Source organism: Equus caballus, chromosome 1 (genome assembly GCF_041296265.1).
Source record: "Equus caballus isolate H_3958 breed thoroughbred chromosome 1, TB-T2T, whole genome shotgun sequence".
Lineage (NCBI taxonomy): Eukaryota > Metazoa > Chordata > Mammalia > Perissodactyla > Equidae > Equus > Equus caballus.
The window spans coordinates 196,727,285-196,742,456 of record NC_091684.1 but is presented as its reverse complement, the minus strand read 5'-3'; the positions used below and the strand labels follow the sequence as shown (position 1 = coordinate 196,742,456).

The window sequence follows — 15,172 nt, the reverse complement described above, 5'->3', positions numbered from 1 at the left end:
TTTTCATTCTTTTGCACGTGGCTGTCCAGTTCTTCTAACACCATTTATTAAAGAGACTGTCCTTTCCCCATTATATGTTCTTGGCTCCTTTGTTGTAAATTCATTGACTATATATGCATAGATTTATTTCTGGGCTCTCTAGTCTGTTTTATTAATCTGTGTGTCTGTTTTTAGGCCAATACCATACTGTTTTGATTACTATGGCTTTGTAATATTGTTTGAAATCAGGGGGTGTGCTGCCTGCAGCTTTGTTCTTCTTACTCAGGATTGCTTTGGCTATTGGAGGTCTTTTGTGGTTCCATACAAATTTTAGGATTGTTTGTTCTATTTCTGTGAAAAATGCCACTGAAATTTTGATGAGATTGTATTGAATCTGTAGATGGCTTGGGGTACTATGGACATTTTAACAACACTAATTCTAATCCTTGAGCATGGAATATCTTTCTGTTTACTTGTGTCTTCCTCAGTTTTTGTCATCAATGTCTTACAGTTTTCGGTGTATAGGTATTTTTCCTCTTGGTTAAATTTAATCCTAGATATTTTATTCTTCTTGATGCAATTGTAAATGGGATTGTTTTTAAATTTCTCTTTCTGATTTGTTATTAGTGCATAGAAATGCAACAAATTTTTGTATATGGATTTTATATCCTGCAACTTTACTGAATTTGTTTATTAGCACTAACAGTTTTTTGGTGGAGTCTTTAGGGTTTTCTATATATATATATATATATATATATATATCATGTAATCTGCAGATAGTGACAGTTTTACATCTTCCTTTCAATTTGGATGCATTTTATTTCTTTTTCTTGCCTAATTGCTCTGGCTAGGACTTCCTATTCTATGTTGAGTAAAAGTGATGAGAGTGGGCATCCTTGTCTTGTTCCTGATCTTGAAGAAAAAGCTTCAGGTTTTCACCATTGAGTATGATGATAGCTGTGGGCCTGTCATATATAATCTTTATTATGTTGAGGTACATTTTCTCTATACCTACTTTGTGGAGAGTTTTTATCATAAATGGATGCTGAATTTTGTCAAATGCTTTTTCTGCATCTATTGAGATGACCATATGATTTCTAACTTTCTCTTTGTTAATGTGACGTATCACGATTGGTTTGCAAATGTCGAACCATCCTTACATTTCTGGAATAAATCCCACTTGGTTATTGTGTATGATTCTTTCAATGTATCGTTGAATTTGGTTTACTAAGGTTTTGTTGAGGACTTTTGCATCTATATTCATCATGGATATTGGCCTGTAATTTTCTTTTCTTGAGGTGTCCTTGTCTGGATTTTGTTATCAGGGTAATGCTGGCCTTGTAAAATGAGTTTGGGAGTGTTCCCTCCTCTTGTATTTTTTGGAAGAGTTTGAGAAGGATTGGTGTTAATTCTTCTTTAAATGTTTGCTAGAATTCACAATGAAGCCATCTTGTCTTGGACTTTTGTTTGTTGGGAAGTTTTTGGATACTGGTTCAATCTCTTTATTAGTAATCAGTCTGTTCAGATTTTCCATTTCTTCATGATTCATTCCTGCTAGGTTGTATGTTCCTAGGAACTGATCCATTTCTTCGAGGTTGTCCCATTGTTGGCATATGATTGTTTATAGTAGCCTTTTATGAACCTTTGTATTTCTGTGGTATCAGCTGTAATGTCTCCTCTTTCATTTCTGATTTTGTTTGTTTTCTCTCTCCTTTTTTCTTGGTGAGTCTAGAAAAAGTTTTGTCAATTTTTTTTTATCTTTTCAAAGAACCAGTTCATAGTTTCATTGATCTTTTCAGTCTCTTTTTTACTTATTTCTGCTCTGATCTTTGTTATCTCTTTCCTTCTACTAACTTTGAGCTTAGTTTGTTATTCTTTCTCTTGTTCTGTGAGGCCTAAAGTTAGATTGTTTATCTGAGATCCTTCTTGTTTCTTGAGATAGGCATTTATCACTATGAACCTTCCTCTTAGTACTGCTTTTGCTGCATCCCTTAAGTTTAGTATGTTGCATTTCCATTTTCATTTGTCTCAAGGTATTTCATTATTTTTCTTTTAGTCTCTTCTTTGACCCATTGGTTGCTCAGCAGCATGGTTTTTAATCTCCACATATTTGTGAATTTTCCAGTTTTATTCTTATAATTGATTTCATTTCATACCATTGTGGTCAGAAAAGATGCTTGATGTAATTTCAGTCTGAGTGGCCTCATATAGGAAATGAACCTTATTGTCCAACACTGCCATAGTCTTGGTTTCCTCTCAAACCTCTGTGATTACCCAGACACCTATTTTATTTTTGTGGCTCCAAAGATTTAAGAATGTGCCAACATCTGTCAGTGTCTCCAAAGGGAGAATCCCAGTCAGCACCTAAATTCCAGCTGATTGGAAGCCCGAGTTTCAGGCAGCGACTTTTAAAGTATGAAAATATATGTCTGTGGGACCACGAGCATAAGCCCTGCTAGCCACTTTAACCAGGCAACCTAAAGGTGTCCCCTCTGTGGCAACTGCAAAAATTGAGATGCCAGACCACTGTACAAGCTCCATTCTGGGTGATACTGGATAACTGAATGAGCCAGAGGGGAATGCAAAGATGGTGCCCACCAGTCTCTGTCCCCAGAGAGCACCTCACTAGGCCCCTAAATGTGTAACAAACCAGAAGCCTGCCCCTCACGCTGAAGCCCCAGGACCAGCAAACAGGCCTCTTTCTCAGAAGGACTGGGCTATGTTTTAGTCTGCTGTCAGTGCTGTGCCCTGGCCGTGGTGGTCGGCCAAGAACTGTCTTTCCGATTGTTAGAGTCCCGTGGGATCCTGGACTGGAAGCCTCACTGGTCACCAGAGCCAGGCAATCAAGGGGCGTCCCGTAGGCAGCAGCCACAAGAACCAGGCACCAGATGGATGTGAAAGCTCCCCTTTGGGGAATATGGACACTCTGGAGCGTGGCAGAGGGAGAGCACAAGCTAGCAGCCACGCTGCAAACTCTCTGGAGAGGACCCAGTGCCCTTGGATGTGTGTTTGGTCCCTCGGCAGCTGTGCAGATCAGCTGATGGGCCTCTTGCAGGAAGGCTGGACTCTGTGGCCTCTAGGTGCGCCCTGGGGTGGGAGCTGGTTAGGAACTCTGTCCCATCTCTTAAGTCCTGTGGGACCCATGAGTTTAAGCCCCACTGGACACCAGAGTCAGGTGATGTAGAGGTGTCTCCTGGGCAGCAGCCTCAAAAATTGGGGCACCACATGAGCGTCCAGCTTTCCAGGAGATTCGGTGAACTGGAGAGAGGCAGACGGGATCTGAAAGAGGCCAGTGGGCCTCTGTCCGTGGAGAGTTTCTCACTAGACCCCTGGATGTGTGTTGAATTAGATGCTTGCCCCTCAGGCCATCAGCTTCAGATAGTCAAATGAGCCTCTTTCGTGGAAAGCCAGCTTTTCACTTGGTTGCCTCTGCATTGGGCCCTGGGCAGATGGAGTCCCAGAGGGAAACGCTTTAAGAACTACTTCTCTGTTCTTGGTAGCCTTGTGGGTCTCGAGGATGCGAGCCTCCTTGGCTTCCAAAGCTGGACGTCTTGAGGGTCACCTCTCAGGGGCAGGTCTTAAAGCTGGGCTGCCAGGTGTGGGTTTCAAAGCCTTCACTTCAGGGAAGCTCGGGTTTATGAGGTCCCTTCCGCTAGTAGGTCATCACGCAGGGGCGGCGTTTATGGCGAGATTGTGTCTCAGTGTCTCCTACCCATTTCAATATGAGTTTTTTCCTCAGTCACCCAATATGTAGCAGTTGCTCAGCTAGTTTTTGTTTTGTTTTCAGAGGAAATTGTTCCATATGTAGTGGCAGATTCAGTGTATCTCCTGCATTGCCATCCTCAACTGGAACCTATTAATTAGGTTTTTATTTTTAAAATGGACAAACAATAAAACAAGCACTATATTAGGAAAAAACAGATAAACTGGAAGCTGCCAGCTTTCAGTCTGCCCCGTTGATGTCCCACTTAGTATAATCTTTCACCAGAAGGGGACTTGCAACACAAGTTGGACAGTTTAGTCTGTGTATTCAAGCTCCATCCACTTATATACAACCCCCCGTGGCCACCCCTCAAGGCTCAGTGTGTGCTCTTGCAATCCACCCCGTGAAGGACAGACCTAGGGAAGTGATCCTTCCAGTGCCTGGAAGCGGGCTCAGGGCTGTCTGGACTGTATAGTCCCAGGGACTCAGATTATGATCAAGAGTAGAGTGTATAGGTTCTGGGTGGGCATAGCCCCCTGGTTCTGGGATTCCTCCCAGTTTTGGCAGAACTATGGTTGGAGCAAGACCAGGGGAGCCCTCTAACATATGGCTTAGGATATGGGTCCCGGTTGCCCAGCTCTAAGGGTGGTCTTGAGTAAAAGTATAGATTAACATCTTTATGGAAGACTTTGAATAATACCTATTGAAATATGAAGCTACCCTGATGTCCATCAACAGGTAGTTAAATAAATTTTGATACAATCATACAATGAAGTATCACGTAGCTGTGTCAGACATTGAGATACTGAAATAGGGCTGTTGTATACCAAAAAGTATAAAACAAAATAAAATAGCAAAGACCAAGGTGTAGAATGATGCATTTATGACCGTACTACGTTATATTTCTTTCCGTTTTCACCATCCTGAAATATTACCCCAAGATTTCCTACACTACATTCTTCCCATTGTCTGTGATTCCATCATGACTCAACATGGCTCACTTGCTTCCTTTTAGAATTGATGCCAGTAAACACCAGTCAACAGACCATAACTCAGAGGAGCTGGCTTTTTGAGCCAGAGTGTTGGAGATGGAGAGCAGGTTTTTAAAAGGTTACACCCACCCGTATTTTTTTGACATGGAACATAAATTAATTTATTATTAATCATAAGAATAACATGTGAAAGGAGACAGAATGGATGTGATTTTCATCTTCATTTTACAACTGAGTAGACAGAGGCTCAGAAGGATTGGGCTTGCTCGGGTGAGACAGAAAGACAGAAAAGCGGCCAGAAAAGACAAGTGGACGAGGGCATGCAAGTAACATCTTCAAAGTGGGTTGCTGCAGGGATAGTTTACTTTGTGAGCGCTCTCGTCAGTAAAGTTTAGACCCAATTTTTAATTCCCATCACTCTGGGACTTGAAGTTCAACCTAAATGGTGGTTGATCAAAGGCAGGTTCAGATTTGGAGAGTGTGCCCAGGACACGGCATGGGATGAGAAAGGAGATAGCTCCTTTTTTATTCTTCTTGGGCTTTCTTCTGAGTGCATTTTTCCAGCCAAGACTGAGGAAACAAAAGGGAGAGGAAGAGATAGAGGGATTTCTTCTCTATTCCTAAAGAGTTATGAAAGGAGGGAAAAGGGCCATCTTCCAAGACATCGTTCTTTTCTGGCTAAATCACAACCAACCAACCAAATAGCAACATTGCAACTGTAGGTCTGAAGGTAGTGGCCAGAGATGGTGGAAATGGAGGAAAAAAAATTCAAATTTGTTGAACCATAAAGACATCTAAGGAAACTCTGTTCTCTCCATTGTTAGGAGCAATTCATATATGCTATTTAATTCAACTTTCATGCTTTAAAAAGTTTAAACAGTGACAGGAATTTCACAACAGAAAAGATTTTACCAGCAGAAAACAGGCATCACACTTTTAATTCCAGAAATGTTACTTGCCCATTCTAACACGTATACACACACAAGAAGTTGTGGTATACACACAAGAAATGGCAGATGACTAAATTTTGGCCAAGAATTCCTTTTGTCCTTTTGCACTTAGATTGTGTGCAAGAGAAACAATGTTTCTAGGCAGAGAACAGATGGCTTATCCTTGAAGGAGAAAAGTCTGCAGGAACAGCAATTCATCACCTGAGTGTAGTCTTAATGGCTTCCTCTGGATATAGTTTTGTTCTAATCAGCCCTGAAAATTCTGTAAAGAAGTGCATTAACTGGTCTTCCCGGATCCGATTTTCTACCCTAACTGTCAACATATTAGTCAATGGCCAGCTTCACCATTGTGGTTGATAGTATTACTATCTCCACTTACAGTGAACGACTGAGAATAAAAATTCATTGTCTTTTATAGTCAGGCGTTTGATAATAGGCCTTTAAAGGCATCCCTTTAATTACTGAGGTAGTGGATCAAATCCATTGTACCCCAACCCCTGGGAGTGTAACATCTGTTATATTTATTACCTCTCCCCCAATATGCCTGTGCAGGGTTGATTAACTAAGCATGTGGCCCTTCCAATTTGGTCAGTCAAGAGAGTCCATATATCATTTAGCACATCAGAAAGTATGTTCAATTGCTTTTGCCTTCATTTATTACCCCACAGGACAGAAACGACTCTTAGCTTTCCTGATTAAAACACTGTGACCGTGCTTTAATTGTACATATTGCTAGTTAACAGCAAACACTTCCCTTGGGCATAAACTTTTAAATCTCGTTTAGATTGGCTCTGTGTTATGATAGAGGCTCTGGCTCGGGAAGAAGGACAACGATGGCCACATCTTTGGTCTCTAGCCATATGTAGTGTATCCCAGAAGTTCACAGAAAAAGAAACTTCAGGTACATTTTAGAGATAAAACCCCAAATAAATAGTCCTCAGAAAATATTTAATTTAAATTTAAAAAGTTCTGATAGTTCATGCATAAGGAAAACAGATTGATTTATATGGAACATGCAGGCAACTTGAAACTAGAATAAAGAGTTCTGGAAAATATGTGATCAATTGCAAATATTACTATCTGGTGAATTTCCCTTAACGGCTAGTAAAAAAAGACAACAATAAGTACATGTAAGTCTGGAGGAAACACAATCTTAAACGTTGAACAAACTTAAGCCATTTTCATTGTTACTTTTAAAGTCCTTGAACAGTCTCAAAACTTTAATAAAAGCATAATTTAAATGAACATTTTTATTATTATTAATCGAGAGTTTAAGTGGAATTTTAGACAGCACTTTTTTGTTTTTAGCAATCAAGAGTTATTAATATAAGGAAATATTTATTAGTATTATTGTTTAAGATTTCCTTTGTTATAAGGAGGGTAGGTCCCGGGGAGGGAGAGGTCTCACAATCAAATCTGACCACAAGCTAGTGCAGATCTAGAGATTTCCAGGCATCAGCCCAAGATATACATTTATCATTAATCAACACAGTGTGATATATCCTGAAGAGAGGGGAACAAAATAAATTCAGAAAAACTGGAATTTAAAATACAATTTGAAGGGCCAGTCCTGTGGCCAAGTGGTTAAGTTCCTGCACTCTGCTTCAGTGGCCCAGGGTTTCACTGATTCAGATCCCGGCTGCAGACATGGCACTACTCATCAAACCATGCTGAGGCGGCGTCCCACAATAGCACAACCAGAGGCACTCACAACTAGAATATACAACTGTGTACTGGGGGGGATTTGGAGAGAAGAAATAAAAAAGATTTTAAAATATAATTTGAGCAATCATATGTTGGGAGTAAGTAGTCTGTATTCATATTTGCATATAAGATGAACATGACAGCAACCTATGCAAGAAAGGATCTTTTTTTTTTTTTTTGGTGAGGAAGATTAGCCCTGAACTAACATCTGCTGCCAATCCTCCTCTGTTTGCTGAGGAAGACAGGCTCTGAGCTAACATGTGTGCCCATCTTCCTCTGTTTTATATGTGGGATGCCACCACAGCATGGCCTGATGCCATGCATGCATAGGTCTGCACCCAGGATCTGAACCTGCGAACCCTGGGCTGTTGAAGTGGAGCACATGAACTTAACTGCTACACCACCAGGCCGGCCCCAGAAAGGATCATTTTTTATGGACAAAAGATGGTCTTGGTGTGGTGGTGGTGGATGAACAAATTGTGTTACCTGTTTAAAATTTTGGTTTAGGACCAGTCCTGTCGCATAGTGGTTAAGTTTGGGGCACTCTGCTTCAATGGACTGAGTTTGTGGGTTCGGATCCCAGGTATGGACCTCCACCACTTGTCAGCCATGCTGTGGCAGTGAGCCACATACAAAATACAGGATGACTGGCACAGATGTTAGCGCAGGGCTTATTTTCCTCAGGAAAAAAAAGTTGGTTTAGTGACACCTCCCCTTTTTCTCAGCTGATTTAGTTAAATGAAATACAGATGTAAGATCTCATTTTATATCTACCAATTTCTTATTAAAGAGTCATTTTGATAATTTTTTTTTCTTTTTGAGGGAGATTATCCCTGAGCTACCTTCTGCTGCCAATCCTCCTCTTTTTGCTCAGGAAGACTGGCCCTGAGCTAACATCTGTGCCCATCTTCCTCTACTTTGTATGTGGGAAGCCTGTCACAGCATGGTGTGACAAGTGGTGTGTAGGTCCACATCTGGGATCCCAACTGATGAACCCTGGGCTGCCTAAGTGGAATGTGCAAACTTAACTGATGTGCCACCAGACCGGCCCTTGATAATTTTTGCATTAGTATTGCTGTATATTTTAATCAGTTCCATACCCATTGAAAAGCAAGACTATGTTAGATGACAATTTTGAAAGCTAGCTAAAATAGCAATTCATCTAAAATACTTACAGACCACTTACTATGTGCTGGGTACCATTCTAGACACTGGGGGTATAGTGGTGAACTCTACCAATGACTTCGCTGACCTCGTTGAGTTTACATTCTAGTGGGAGGGACAGACAATATGCAAATGAGCTCATACGTATGTAATAGACTAGGAAGATAAATGAAGCAGCATGAGAGGATCCAGGATAATGGGAGATGGGTGCTCTTTTAGACAGCATGAACAGGGAAGACCTGTCTGACAGCATGATGCTTGAGCAGAGCCCGAATGTGCTAAGTGCAGGTCGTGTGAAAGTTTGTGTATGGATGGGAAGGTGGCGGGAGTTGGGGAAGGTGCTTTGAGTCATAGTGACCAAAGGCCAAAGGCTGTGAGTGGAGAGTGTGGCTGGCGTGTTGGAGAAACCACAAAGAAGATAGGAAATCTAGAGCAGAGCAAGAGAAGAGGAGAGTGGCAAAAGGAAGGTCAGGGGTCAGATCATGGAGGCAGGGTGTGAAGAAAAGGGTGAGAAAAACTGATTTTAGTCTCAATACAGTTGGGGAGACTTTGAGCAGGGGGAGTGAAATGGTCAGATTTGCATTTTAAATGCACTACTCCAGGTGCCCCGTGAAAAGGAGTGTAGGTGGACCAAGGGTGGAAACAGCAAAGCCAGTCAGGAGATGTTGCAGCAGGCCACGAAAGAGAAGCTTGTGTTGGGACCCGAGTGGCAGCAATGGCGAGCAGTGACAGGGCTCTGCATTATATTTGGATGGTAGAGGTGATAGAATTTGTGGATGGATGTGGCGGTGGCGGGGTAGATGAGGGAAACGCAAGAGTTAAGAATGACTCCAGAGTTTTAGCACGGAACAACAGAGGGGACGTGGCTCCCGTTTCTGAAATGGGGACACATCAGAGGTCCGGGGAGTAATTCAAGGACTGTGTTTTGGACTTGTAAAGTTTGAGAAAAGAGATGTTGAATGTGCCTGCACATATAAAATGGTCACTCAAGGAAGAGACCAAGGCCAGATATACATTTCCAGTTCATCAGTGTACAAATGCTATATAAAGCCACAAGGCTGGGGGAGGCAACTATGGTGTAATTCCAGAATAGAAGAGGAGAAGATGGTGAACAGAAATACTCCAAAATTAGGAAGAGAAGTAGAAATCGTCAATGAGAGCCTAGGACTTGCCAGTGAGATAAGGGAAACCAAGTTTAATAGTTATAACCTGACATCGAATGATCATTGCTGGTTGGGGTAATAATCTCTTCCTGAAACACAGGCAAAGATGCTTTGATCACAGAAGCAGAGGGTGAATTTTATGTACCCGGACATCGTGTCCTGGATTCATTGAGAGATGTGGACACAGATGGTATTGGTTTCTCTACTGTGCTATGAAAATGATGAATTCTTTCCTCGGAAGTTTCCTAAGTCATTGCAAAGTAGGATAAATAGTAGCATCGCACTATTTGCTAGAAGGAAGCCCTACTTAAAGTGTGGCTGTTGTTGGGGGGAGAGTAAAGTGTAGGGGCATCAAGTGTGGACCCAGGGAAGCCCATTAGGAGGCCATTGTGGTGGTCCAGGACAGAGATGAGGGTGGCTTGGGCCAGGTGATGATGGCATTCTGAGAGGTCTGGAACCCAGCCGTGCTAGCTAACTTGGAACCAATGGGAGTGATTCTAGTGCCAACTGGGTTTAGTAGTTTCAATCCCTAAAGAGGTTCCTTTAACATAGGACTTCATAAAATATCGTTATTTATTGAGAAGAGTTAAATTACTCTTTTGAATAAACTGCCTGTATTTTACCAAAAAATGATTTTAAAGATGCTTATTCACAATACACAGTATAATTGCATATTTTTTAGAGTTATGACTCCAGGTTGGCTCTATCCCCTTTCTCTAGGAAACTGGGGATGTCCTGCTTCAGGAGAGGCTCTCTAAAGATTCTGTCCTTGTTCTGGTCTCGGCATCCTCTTCTTTTGTCTTCTGATTCTGTGTCTTTCTTCAGGCTGCTTCAGTGGACCATGACAGTCAGTGTCGAATGGATTCATGCCTTGCCGACTTCTTTACATCGCTGTGGATGCACAGAGTTCTGCATCTCTTACACTGCTTTAAAGTTCAGTCTTCAGAATATTTTAACTGAGTTTCTGTTCCTGAGTTGTTTCTCTTATTTACTATTGGGCACAGGTGAAATGCACTAAAAAAAATGTCTGCGTATTCCTCTTACGGAAATGTCTGCCAGGAGTGAGAGGGATTATATAGAAAACCTCCTTGGAATTAGATGAGAAAGAAAAGCTTTGTGATTGGCTGATTGATTGATCTATCTATCTATCTGTCAATAGACTTGTAATTGACACATATATATATATAATGTGTGTATATATGTGATACATGTATATAAAAACGTATACATATTTTAAATATTTACAATATATGCAAATATTATATATAAATATGTAATATTTATGTAGTGTAATAAATATGTAATATTTACATGTATGCAAATATATGTGCATATCTATTTATATACACACCTGGCACAAAGTTAGCCGTAACTGAGCTCACCATCCCACTGTGAAAAAATAAATGCCTCTTCTTTTTTGACCTGGCGCAGTTCTACAATAAATTACTCAGTAATCAGATAGGCAAAGGGAAAATGTAAAATTGTAAAATGACCTGGCACCTCTCCTCTCTCACTCGCATGCCTTTACCCCCATCTTTGTTTCCCTTTGGTATCCAAGACAGACAGGGAAAAAGTCAATAGGTAGGTGAAAGGCAAACTAAACTGTTAGTCTCTTTTTATTGGTTCCTTTTGGCTAATTCTTCATGTTTGGGGGAAATTCTAGGTGTACCCAATGACTTGCTTAGTATCAAAGATAAACACTTGCCAAAATACACAGCTTGTAAACCTGGGTTCAGTTCCAGAATGAAAGCACGTGAACAAAACCAGTGACTCGGAAGTAGCCTGAACATGGTACGCATGAGGGCATTTGTGTGTTTAAAAATATGTAAAACCAGTGGGTAATCACAGAATAAAAGAGATACACATACACACACACACATACACACACACACACATGATAAAATACCTGAAATTTCTTTTTGCCGTAATACAGGATAAGAAAAATTTCAAGGCACTTATAAACTAGAAAAATATTTGCAAAATATATCACCAAGTATTACTATACTTAATACATGAATGTTAGAAGTCTATGAGACAAAATTTAAACATTTTCCTCAATAAAAATGGTAAGTCCAAAACTGCAGAAATAAATTTATAAAAATGTTCAACCCCACTACAAAGCAGACAAATATTAATAATTAAAATTCAAATACAAAATTTTATCAAAATGATTAAAATGAAAAAAACTATGTATATACATAGCCAGGTTTGTAAGGATAAGAAGAAATGGATATTAAGTTAATTTTTCTGGAGAACAATTTAGTAATACAAATTTTGAAAAAGGCCTTGAGAACATACATCTTTTTTATCTGATAATTTTATTTATAGTAAATAAGCATTAATTCTAATAGTAAAAGAAAAAACATCTGTAAATGTCCATCATCTGAGCTTGATTTAGAATCCCTCTGGCAAACTCACAGAGTAGAATACAGTGCAGGCATAAAATGATGTTGCCCGAGGATATTTAATTATTTGGAGAAGTGTTCCAAAACACTGTTAGGAATGCGCGTGTGTGCATATTTGAGCATCTGAGTATTGTGAGAGAGAGAAAGAAAGGAGAGAGTGAACTGGTGGCTGAGCGTTTGGCTCTGAGGCCAGAGTCCTTGCGTTCGTCCAGTTCCATCATTTCCTAACTCTATCCTGAGCAAATTGTTCAACATCCTTGTGCCTCAACCTCCTCATTCATAAGATGGGAAAAAATAATACCTTTCTCATCTGATTGTTGGGAGGTTTAAATACGTTTACACACATAAAGCTTTTAGAAGAACGGCTGGCCCAAATAATCACTGTAGAACATTATTTTTTATTTTTATAACCAAGATGTGAACATTGGGTGTTCATTTACTCAGCAAATATTTATTGAGAGCGTACTATCGGTCAAGAGCTTTGTCAGCCCTGTGGATGCATTTATGAACAAAACAGGTCAAGTTCCCGTCCTTAAGGAGCTCACATTTTGGTGGATAAAGTGAATGAGCGATATGAAGGTAGGTAGTGCTAAGTGCTGCTGAGGTTAAGGAATGGCAGGGTAAAGGAGAGGGAGCCTTGTTGCTTCAGTTGGGGTGTCCGGGGAGCCTCTCTGAGGGGGTGTGCTTGAGCAGAGACCTGAACGAAGCGCACAGCAAAGGCTGTGAGATGCTGAGTGAAGAGCACTCCAGTGAAGGAACGGCGGAGATGCCCTGTGGTAGGAATGTGCTCCGTGTGTTTGAGAAATCCCAGCTCAGTCCTGAGCTGGAGCAGAACAAGCCAGGGGAAGAGTGGTGGGAAAGTAGGGAGAAAGAGAGAGAGCCTGGGGCCAGGCCGTTGGGGCTGTGGAGGCATGGAAAATAAAGTAGGCTTTGTTTTAGGTGCACCAGGGGGCCTCTGAGCAGATTAGCGATTGAAGAAATCGCAGTAGTCGCCTCCTATGAAATGCACTGTGCTGGTGCAAAGGTAGTTAGCTGGAAAATGGATTATTTACATGGTCCTCTTTTTGTCCATCAACATTTTCCAAGTTGCTTACAATGGACAGGTATTCCTTTATAAGAAAATGTTAGCCTTTTAAATGAAGGTTTTGGGTAACAATTAGGCACATGGGATAATTATTGTTTTTACCATTTTCCCTAATTTTCAAAAGGGCCTGACTTTTGTACAGACATATAAGATCTGTGTGTTTCTGTTTTTTGTCTTCTTTTCCTAACCAATTATTTTTTTTCTTAAAGACTGGCCCTGAGCTAACATCTGTTGCCAATCTTATTTTTTTTTCTGTCTCCCCAAAGCCCCCCAGTACATAGTTGTATATTCTAGTTGTAGGTCCTTCTGGTTGTCTGTGTGGGATGCTGCCTCAGCATGGCCTGATGAGAGGTGCTAGGTCTGTGCCCAGGATGCGAACCGGCAAAACCCTGGGCCAGCGAAGCAGAGCATGTGAACTTAACCACTCGGCCACGGTGCCAGCCCCTAACCAAGCCTTAAAAGTTATTTCTATGATCTATCCTTTTTCAGACCTAGAAATCAGTTCACTTTTTTATTTTTCTTTCTGTAGACATCTATCATTTCACGAGGACATCTTCACATCCACTGCAGAAAACAGAACACTTTTCAGATTGCCTGCCTTAGCTTTGTTTTCAAGACCCTAATATGAGCACCATTGTTGTCAAAACACCTTCTTTCCATTGTGCAGTTAACGCTTCAGTCAACATGAGCAAGCCATTATTGATTTTCTAGACCAACAGAAACTTTGATAGTTACTGCTGAAAACTGTCACATTTGAGCTTCTACATCAGTATCTACTGACTGACTTTGGCCAAAAAAAAAAAGAACATCCCTCATGCTGGCCATGAAACATGGCAAGTCACAAAGATGAGATTCTTCTTACTTGATGCCACATCGCCTGTGTGGACGCATGGCCGTGCTCAATCACTACCTGAAGCGTGTGGTTCATGAGGGATAACATGAGCTTAGGCATTTGCAGTCATGGAGAGGGTGTCTTTCTCATCATCATTTTTCTAAACAGCTACTTCATATCTGACCCTGATGCCAGATTTCTTAGGAACACATAGAAAAGATTCAGTTTGAAAAAAGTCTCAAGTATGGCCCTCATTAAATGTTGCGATCTCAGACATTTTATATAACACACTGTTAAGTTCATAAAATATAACAGCATTATGTTGATATATTTTAAAAATAATGACAGAAAGTAGCTCATAGTTTAAATTCAGGAGAAATAACAAATCATTTTTGAAAATACCTCTTTGTGGAAGCACCACTTTTCGTATGCGATGGTACTCTTTGCCCTGGACTCTGCCTCAGAGGAAGGGAGAGGAAAAGAGCACCAGACGCCTCTTGCTTACATAAACAGATGGCTCTAATTCAGCCTATTCTGCTCGCTCTTCTTGAGCACAAAACAAAGGATGTAGAACCACAGAACGGAACTGTGTGTTCTAGAAGCTGATAGAGGCCCCCAGATATTACCTCATAGACTTTGCAAGTCAAATGGTAAGTGACATTAAAGTGAAAACAAATAACTAAAACTAATATTTCCTGAGCTGCTACTCCGTCGAAGTGTTAAGTGCATTATATATGTAGTTCATTTTATCCTCTCGATAACCTATACGGTAGAAACTATTATTATCTCGATTATACATATGGAAAAAATTGAAGTCAAAGAAGTTAAATAAATCGTTCAAGATCGCACAACTAGTAGATGACAGAATCAGAATTGAAACCAGGCAGTCTGACTCCAGATCCTATGTCCTCAATCCCTTTGCTGTTTGGTGGAGCAATGTCCACACGTGGTATTCTTGGGGGCATAACATTTGAACTCGTGGAGTTCATTCATTGCATCATACACAATAATTGTTCTCTCAAAGTCGATCTCATAAGATGACATTATTCATGACTTTTCTAGAACTCAGATCACACTGGTAGGATTTATTAAATATTTCAGAAAAACAAGTTGAGTCAAATCAGCTACATAATTTTTCTTCCTCAGCCAAGATATTCCTACAGGCACATACCTCCCTCATTGTTTTCTTTCAAGGA

The 15,172-nt window shown here is 40.6% G+C and overlaps 1 long non-coding RNA gene across 5 annotated transcripts in view; it reads right to left on the bottom strand.

The window, feature by feature from the left end:
• The window catches only part of LOC106782225 (uncharacterized), a 45,102-nt gene extending 30,544 nt beyond the window's left edge, over positions 1-14,558 (bottom strand). For 2 of the 5 annotated variants that reach the window (XR_011441194.1, XR_002802198.2), the window contains exon 1: positions 14,379-14,536. This is a non-coding gene — a long non-coding RNA (uncharacterized lncRNA). Of the gene's footprint in view, positions 1-14,378 lie in introns of all 5 variants that reach the window. The other 3 variants (XR_011441196.1, XR_011441195.1, XR_011441193.1) reach the window with 2 other exon arrangements.
• Between the last annotated feature and the right edge of the window lie 614 nt (positions 14,559-15,172).